The 9,488-nt window shown below is 38.2% G+C and overlaps 1 pseudogene; it reads left to right on the forward strand.

Moving 5' to 3' along the window:
* The window catches only part of LOC101763482, a 12,113-nt pseudogene extending 3,116 nt beyond the window's left edge, over window positions 1-8,997 (forward strand).
* Window positions 8,998-9,488: the final 491 nt, after the last annotated feature.

Raw genomic sequence — 9,488 nt, forward strand, 5'->3', positions numbered from 1 at the left:
TTTTTAATTTTTTTGGGAATCTTTTTATCTTGGTTGGTTTTACCAACCAGGGCTAAAGGGGATCTTTAGTCTCAAGTGAATGACCTGGGACTAAAGAACACCCCCTGTCTCGAATAGTTAGTCCTGGTTGGATTTTCGAGAAGAGAGGCTCATTTTCTGCCAGTGAATAGTCCGTGGAGAGAATTATCAATATCTACTTCAACACTGAAACATAGTATCTGCCAGTCCGGAACTATGTTCAACAATAATTTATCTGCTAAACCCCTAGCTAATGTACATGATAAATTTTCTCATAACTATGGTTATAAGAGTATTCAGTCACACTAAATAAGAAAATTCTGCTGAAATTATGGTCCCTGGAGAGAATTATCAATAGAAGTTCTTAGACACATGCTACTTATGGTTTGTTTGGCTCCATCGTGTTAAAGTTTAACACCCATCACATCGAATGTTTGGATGCTAATTAGGAGTATTAAATATAGGCTAATTACAAAACTAATTACATAGATGGAGTGTAATTCGCGAGACGAATCTATTAAGCCTAATTAGCTCATGATTTGACAATGTGGTGCTACAGTAACCATTTGCTAATGATGGATTAATTAGGCTTAATAGATTCATCTCGTGAATTAGCATAGGGTTCTGCAATTAATTTTATAATTAGCTCATATTTAGTTCTTCTAATTAGCATCCGAACATCCGATGTGACACTATTAAATTTAACACCTCGTATCCAAACACCCCTTAGATGAGGAAATGCCCAACGCGTCCCTCCAGATCGTAGCAGGTTCCTTATCCAGGTCGACTTGATTGAATGGACTGCTAGCCGATGGCGACCCTATAGCTTATCCAGACTCCAGCCACCACACGAGCAAACTAAAAGTTATGTGGGAAGATGGATAATGCCACTGGTATATACTACAAGTAAGCATCGTCATTGCTTCTATGTTAACGGGCACTACTTGAAAAACGACATTTCGTCCAACTTACCACATTTAGATCTGGTAGTAATGCTAACAGTACCAGGTCCAAATTTAGTAGCACCAGGATGACCTGATACAAAAATGCCCCCTTTATACCAACGTAGCGATACCGTGTAACCGGTACTAAGGAGGTGTTTGATACGAGATACTAAACTTTAACAGTGTCACATCGGATGTTCGGATGCTAATTAGGAGAACTAAATATGAGCTAATTATAATACTAATTGCAGAACCCTGTGCTAATTCGCGAGATGAATCTATTAAGCTTAATTAATCCATCATTAGCAAATAGTTACTGTAGCACCATATTATTAAATCATGAACTAATTAAGCTTAATACATTCATCTCGCGAATTACACTCCATGTGTGTAATTAGTTTTATAATTAATCTATATTTAATACTCCTAATTAGCATCCAAACATCCGATGTGATGGGTGTTAAACACCCAGGAGCCAAACAGGCCCTAAAGGGGATCTAGAGCCAAAGCTTATCTCTCCAGGAGTGAGGGTTTCCTTGTCATGTACTGACTTAGTACTAAACTTGGATAACAGTCCTCGACAGAAAAGGAAAGAAAGGAGGCCTGTAGATGAGACTTGACCTTTCCAATAGTGATTTTTTGTCCTTCCTACCATCTAGTCAAACGAGGGATTAATCATTTCCTCCCTACCGATTGCTGTGCTTCTCAATCAGTGTCGTGGGAATAAGATTTAACCCCCAACTCCCAATGTAGATGAAATTAAAAATTAATTGCACAATTTTGTTGTACTTTGCGAGACGAATCTTTTGAGCCTAATTAGTCAATGTTTGGACAATAATTCACAAATACAAATGAAACGCTACAGTGTGCTATAATGCTGTAACAGTAATTTGGCATCTCCAAACTTTGGCAACTAAACAAGGTCTTAAACGCGACTGTTGCAGTTGCAGTAGCAGTAGCAGCTCCTTGGGAAGTTCAACTAGTCACTTTCACGTGACATTGGCCAGTACCAGGTCTTCCAACTAGATAATACAAGGAGTAGGCATGAGTGCTTAAAATTAAAGAAGACTACCACATCATATATTAAACACCACCTCCTTAAAAGTTTAATCCCTCCCATGCATACTACTGCATTAAAAGGCCTCAACAAGAAACCAAACTTAAAAGTATATAAATTAATGCATTCATTTTGCAGTACGGAAGTACTTGTGTATTACATAGAAAAAACAGGTAGGTATATATTTCAATGGAACTGAAATACCTTCAACTGCGACTGTCTTTTACCTTCTCTACCACATGCTATAATCTAAAACAAATGGAGTGGAACAGGGATCTAAATCTAGTATCGTACATGCAGTGCGCAACGACCCGTCTGCTTGGCTGCATCCACGTAATGGTTACAGTACGTAGCCTGTTCGTAGCCACCGTGTGGAATAATCAAACCATAAAAGCATTAGCTGAACAGTCACATAGATTGCTATGTTCAACGGGTGACCATTCTCTGGCCCTCAATGATGGAAGTGACGCCGCTGAATTGATCTTCAGCTTATTCAAACATGTACAGCGTGATCGCCGTTTCACGACGAAGATTTAGTACTTAACCATCGATCTGGTACTACAAATAGCATTTGTGGTGCCTGCTATAGATGCAACCCAATAGCACACAAGGCCGACCCAGCAGCATAACATGTTGTCAATTGAGAGAGCTCCTCTGTTTGTGCTTACCCTGATCCTTGGTTCGCTTTTGGCTTCCCATGGCCTTGGCTCCACATCGTTTGGAGCTTCAGCGGAGGAAGAGAAAGTGGTGCTGAACTGAACTTTTCTTGCATTTTTTTTATATTTTGTTAATGATGAACTCCGTTCTTGTGGTCATTTTTTTTCACTAGCTATACATCGTCTACCTGGGGGAGAGACAGCATGAAGATGCTGATCTCGTGACCGCCTCGCACCACGACATGCTGGCTTCAGTTCTCGGGAGGTAAAAGAAAACGTCTACTGATAACTTTTCTTCGTTAATTCCTCCATAGCTTCAATAAAAGAGCCTGGAATTTGTAGAGTTTTAGGACGTATTTGACAAACAAAGAAAAGGTTATTATATATGTAAGCCCCTTTCTTTTTCTGTCTTCCCTCCTATAAATGAAGCAAGGAAGCTGCTGTCGAGTCAATCGTCTACAGCTACAAGCATGCATGGATTCTCTGGCTTCGTAGCGATGCTGACTGAATTACAGGCAATGAAAATCAGAGGTAACCAAGTTCGTACTACGTGGAGTACACTACACACAACGAATCACAAAACACAGCGAAAACATCAAAAAGAAAGCATGAGCAATCTCTCTCTCTCTCTTGCCCGCAGGGCTACTACCTGGCGTCGAGAGCATAAGGAAGAACGAAATGCATAGCGTGCATACCACTCGCAGCTGGGACTTCATGGGGCTGCCATACAACCAGCCAAACGGACTGCTAGCAAATGCCAAAATGGGGGCTGACATTATCATCGGCGTCCTTGACTCAGGTTACTTAAAAATGCACATATATTTTCCATGCTGCCTTTAATTACCCTTGACGGATGAGTATGTAATAGTTTGGATCGTAGGGGGGAAAGGTGTTTCAATAAATGGATTGTGTTGCCTCTAAGAGGTGGAATAGAAGCAACAGTACAACATATTTTCAACTCAAAACCTCTGGTTTTGATATTATATCAATCTCCATGCATCAAATCAATTGCATCCAAAAATCTAAGTATATAAGCAAATACCGGCAATTCACTCATACTTCAATACTCCCTCTCACAATGAGGCTCCCTTGGACCTGAAATGTGGAATGAGTGGACAACAATTCTTTCATTATATTGCACCAGGTTTGTTTGAAACTCAAGACCTTTGGCCAAGATATCATTAGTTTCATGCACTCAGCATTGATCCCCAATAACCTAAACTGATTAGAAAATATGGACGGTTCAGTTATATACTCCCTCTGTCAAAAATATAAGGTTCTATGTTTGTAGGTCAAACTAGCTATTCTAAATTTGAACAAGTCAAGCAATAATAATTTGTTCTTCTCTCGTACATGTTAATTAAGATGAATTTCGCATTCATGTCATGTAAGAAAGAAGCAATTCAACTTACATAATGTTGTACCTTAGTCAGCACAATGCACAATGACGAACCTTAGTTCCCAAGAGAATAAGGATAAATAAATTTTTGGGATATGACCTAAAGGTGGTAAGGTCTTTGTTAAAGTTGAGACCATAACAAGGGTGGTCCTCCACCACGATTGTCCATTTAGCATTATATTATTTTAGCTAGATAAATAACGTATACATAACTTCCGGGTTCTATACCAAACTAGCAATGCATACCATTACCTAACAAAATCAAAATCTAAATTAACTGGTCCACTACGACCACCATATCAATGGTGATCTTCCACCTTTTCATGTTTTGCAATGTGAAAAATAACATTTTCACATTGCAGGCATTTGGCCAGAATCACCGAGCTTTCACGACGATGGGTATAGACCACCACCTTCAAAATGGAAGGGAATCTGTCAGATCGGTGACTCCTTTGGTCCAGAGAAATGCAATGGCAAGATTATTGGCGCACGATGGTATACTGCTGGTGTGGACAAGGCTCTGCTTAACGGCGAGTTCTTGTCACCCCGAGATGCAAACGACCATGGCACCCATACCGCATCGACGGCTGCCGGAAATCTTGTGCACAATGTTAGCTTGCATGGGCTAGCGGCTGGGGATGCGAGAGGCGGCGCCCCCCGTGCTCGTATTTCTGTTTACAAGGTCTGCTGGGGCATTCGGTCAGTCCGACTTATCTGCAGTGAGGCAGCTGCTGCCAAAGCAATAGATGATGCAATCCATGACGGGGTGGATGTCTTGTCTATCTCCATGTACGGACCTTTATTGCTTCCAGCCTCATTGCACGCCGTTGCAAAGGGAATATCTGTTGTGTACTAAGCCGGAAATGAAGGGCCCTCTGCTGAGACAGTGCAAAATATGGCGCCATGGCTGCTAACTGTTGCCGCAGCCACAATTGATCAGCTATTCCCCACAACCATCACTCTTGGACGTGGCCAGAAGCTTGTGGTATGATTCTTATATAACAATTATTCTCTAATCAAATACGGCATTTTATTTTTTTGGACGGAATACTACACTATATTACTGGAAAGGTATTGCATATCCTGATACATATATCTTTTTTAAAAAATGGGCCTAGAATTATAGAAATATCTATGGATAATAATCTTTTAAAATGTAATCTTGCTTCTTTTTGCCAAAAATAATAGCCAGAAGCTGAGGCATTCACTAACTAGCTAGGACATGGATAAAAAGTCATGGCCTTTTTTATTTCCTAATGGATGATGTGATCATGTACTCCAAAAATGGAATTTGCATTATATCTCTGAACTTGTTGATTTACAATTTTTCTTGATTCTTTTTTTTCACCATGGTTGCAGGGACAATCTTTGTTCACGGATGTGAAAGAGGGAAATAGGTTTCACAAGCTGGAGCTCTTTTTGAACAAGTATAAGTTCTGAACTTGTCTTATCACCCTCTTTTCTACTCAACGCATAGATAGAACCAAGATGCATAGAGACATGGACAAATATAACTTTATTTTTTGATATGACCCATTATTATTATTATATAGAGTAGAATAAAAAAACTGAAAAGATCACTCCACAAAGGAAAGTGGAAATTCTTAATTACTGCACTGCGTGCTGTCCATTAAAAGGACTGATGCTTCCTGGCCCACATTGCCGATGATGCATAGAGTGTTTTGTTTCTCCTTTTGTACTTATTAACATTACCATGGGTGAAAATTCCTAAAGGATCGACTACACACAAAATATATTTACTGTGTGGCATGTAAAGGTTTTGAATTGCCCTATTTAGATAATTCATTGATATATGAAGTTGGCTGCTGACTGTTCATTTGGTGAAAACTCTAAATCAAATCCATTGGCATGCCAAATATTGCACAGAAACTTAATGGACATCAAATCCAGGCACAGCTACATATTTGTTCATTTGTTGTCAGTTATAACTTATAAGTGCACCAAACATACTCTATTTTTTCCCAATATGCCCCTAGTTTTTACCTTAGAAAATTCCCCAGGCTTTTCTGCTATCATTTTCTACAAGAAAAATCTGTATTTTCGATTCCCTTATTTGGGTCAATGATCAGGAAGTTCATAGACTCATGTGACTGCGAAAATTTTCAGTGTTACCTCTTTAATTGCACGGTACCAATTATTAAACCTTTGCTATTGTTGTGGAAGTTATAATTATTAAACCTCCTATTGCATAGTAATTATACTTGTACATTTCTCCAGCTGCAACGAAACTGAAACGAACACTACATCCATAAAGGGTTTTGCTTTACGACCACTACCGTTTTGCCAGTGGAAAGATTAGTTCAAATAGCAAAAACAGTCAGACTGAATGGTGGACGAGGTTTCATATACACCCAGCATAGCACAGATCTTCTTGATATTTGCACTTCAGTCTCCATGAGTACTCCATGTGTTGCCATCAATAAGGAGGTCTCCTACCAGATATACCAATACTACAGGTAATCCAGACATCTCCTACCAATTCGAATTCAAAGATGCCATTCCATTCTACCACATGGACTCTTGTATTGTCACTCGATTTTTTTAAAAAAAGAGGGCATGCTAAGCTGATTTAGACTTGTTAGGAGTGGGTGGTAGAACGCAATGAGGGGATTTGGAGCAAGTGTGCAGCATATATTTCAATAGTCCTGAGAGGTAGCAATTAATGAAGTACTCTTTTGGGAGGCCATAAGCCATTCATTGAAAATCCATACGCGTTTTACAACTATGCTCATTCAGGTTTCACTAGCTGAAATATTTCCTATTTTTATGGTGGTCTTAAATATTGATTTTTCATATAACCTAACAGAACCAACAAAATACCACAAGCGAAAATATCTTTGACTCAAACAATGATTGGAGGTGGAATTCTTGCACCAAAGGTCGCAGCTTTCTCATCTCAAGGGCCATCTCAAGGGCCAAGGGGTGCTAAAGGTAAACAAGATCCTAAACTGAATTTACTTTTTCATCCTTTTTTTAATTTCCTAATGGAATCCATAATAATAGATTCACAAGCATGCTTAATAGACATGCTTCAGATATGGTGTCATACAGCAGGTTCATTTATGGTACTATTCAATTTCATGCTTTAACTTTAATTTTTTTATGGATCATTTCAAGCTTCATAAGGCCTTCTATCAATAAAATGATGATGACTGACATATCATGAGAATTATCTTACATTTAATTGGAGTGAACATTTTTAATAATCTTTTGTTTAAATTCTGAACATTTTTATTAGAGAGAAATTCCATTTGACAGTTAAAATTCTGAAATATTACTTCAAACCTTAATGATAAGAGAACTGCTTGTCGCTGAAAAACTGTCTCCATAACAATATGTAGTTAGTATACAGCGAACTTAATGATAAGTTGGAATGTTGGAGTTTAACAAGAAAATTTTTCTAGAGCAAGGGGGAAATTTAAAATATGACATCTGTTTAATTTCCTGTATTTAATGTTTTAACTCTTTGTGGACGAATTAAGAGATAGCCCGAGACAACTAGTGAATACGAAAGTTGTTTCTTGTTATCTCACCGAATAATTTTGTCTCTTCAAACATTAATCTTGGACATTAACAGTTACAAATAAATATACAAAATGGATCTAATGTTGTAATTTTAACATGCACTAAATGATGTGGGGCTTAGGGCTAGTTTTTTTTTTTGGGGGGGGGACAAGGTTGGACACCTTATTAGGAAATTTTGTTATATCCCTTCTTAAAATAATATATTATCTAACAACAAGGAATTTTTTTTATTTTACTCTTAAAACTTTAGATAAAAATTAAGGGAAAGTGGTCTCCATGTTGTCCACTTCATATGAATACAAATTTTTATAGTGGTCAGTTTTTATATAGAGGATGAGCTTGCATACTATTCCAAATCAAAGACAAATCATAAGTTGTAGGCTTGTAGCAGCTCTAGGAGTACAGACTTTTATAAATACAGCAACTATATCACTAACTACATTTACAAGTTTCTATTTCCACAACCTGATATTGCTGCACCGGGGGTGAATATTCTAGCAGCTGCACCACAGATTGGTATTTACAAGGAATATGGGATTTCCTACTTGAATTCTGGGACATCAATGTCATGCCCTCATGTATCAGGCATTGTGGCCTTACTCAAGTCACTCCATCCAGACTGGTCACCTGCTGCTCTCAAATCGGCACTCATGACTACTGGTATATGTACAGAACTAATATAACTTGTTAGGCTACATAGTCATTCTATAATCTTGGAACAACATTTTCAACACTATTTCTTCTAATACGTGCATATTATATTCTTTTAAACTTTTGTGCAGCACTTGTCACTGACAACAATGGGCTTCCCCTGCTAGCTGATGGATCCCCAGCAAAGATTGCAGATCCTTTTGATTTTGGAGCTGGATTTGTTAATCCAATTAAAGCAAGCGATCCTGGGCTCATATACGACATCGAACCTTTAGATTATCAAAAGTTACTAAGGAATTGTTCTATTTTATCCGATACAGAGGGTACTTGCCCAGTAATTGAAAGATCGTTACTGAACCTAAATCTTCCATCCATTGCGATTCGAAACCTCAAGACTTCAGAAACAGTATTAAGGACAGTCACAAACGTGGGCCAACCTGATGCAGTGTATAAAGCCTTTTTCGAGCCTCCTACTGGTGTGGAGATGTCAGTCGAGCCAACAATGTTAATGTTTGGTAAGAAGAGGTCACAGTCATTCAAGGTAACATTCAAAGCGATGCACAAGGTCCAGGGGGATTACTCATTTGGTAATTTGGTGTGGCATGATGGAGGCAGCCATTGGGTTCGTATTCCAATAGCAGTTCGTGTTGTAATCCAAAACTTATATTCCACTGTCTTCTAAACCATACTTGTTCATGGTTTTCTTTTGCTGTGATGATGTGTAAAATCATTGACTGTTTATGGTTATCCCTATGCGAATTAAGTTGGAGCAAAACACTTTACAGGGCTTAAAGAGCTCTCATATGGCATCTTTTGCTTTTATTTATGAAGATGAAAGTAAATGTTACTGCATTTTTGTTCTTTCATTTTCTTGGATGTTTTTGGTGTTTTCATCTCTTCTTAAATAAAATGAAAACCCACTCAGAAAGAAATGTGAAAAAAATTCTTATTTGTAGTATTTGCAGGATGATTCTAAATAATTATGTAATGTGTGAAGTATGGCTTGGATTAGTAGGATACTTGGTGTCTTAGTTATTCTCTGTTCCGAGTGGGTTTTTTGTTAAAAAATTGTCGACAGATTGAGAAAGAGTTTATTTACATGCAAAGAAAGGAAAAGATGGAACAAACTAAAACATTGAATTGAACACTCAAGCCGTGTTTGGGCTTCTACAGAAATACTAGGCTTTGCTCTCTGGATAACCAGGGAAAATTCTTTC

Source organism: Setaria italica, chromosome VIII (assembly GCF_000263155.2).
Source record: "Setaria italica strain Yugu1 chromosome VIII, Setaria_italica_v2.0, whole genome shotgun sequence".
Lineage (NCBI taxonomy): Eukaryota > Viridiplantae > Streptophyta > Magnoliopsida > Poales > Poaceae > Setaria > Setaria italica.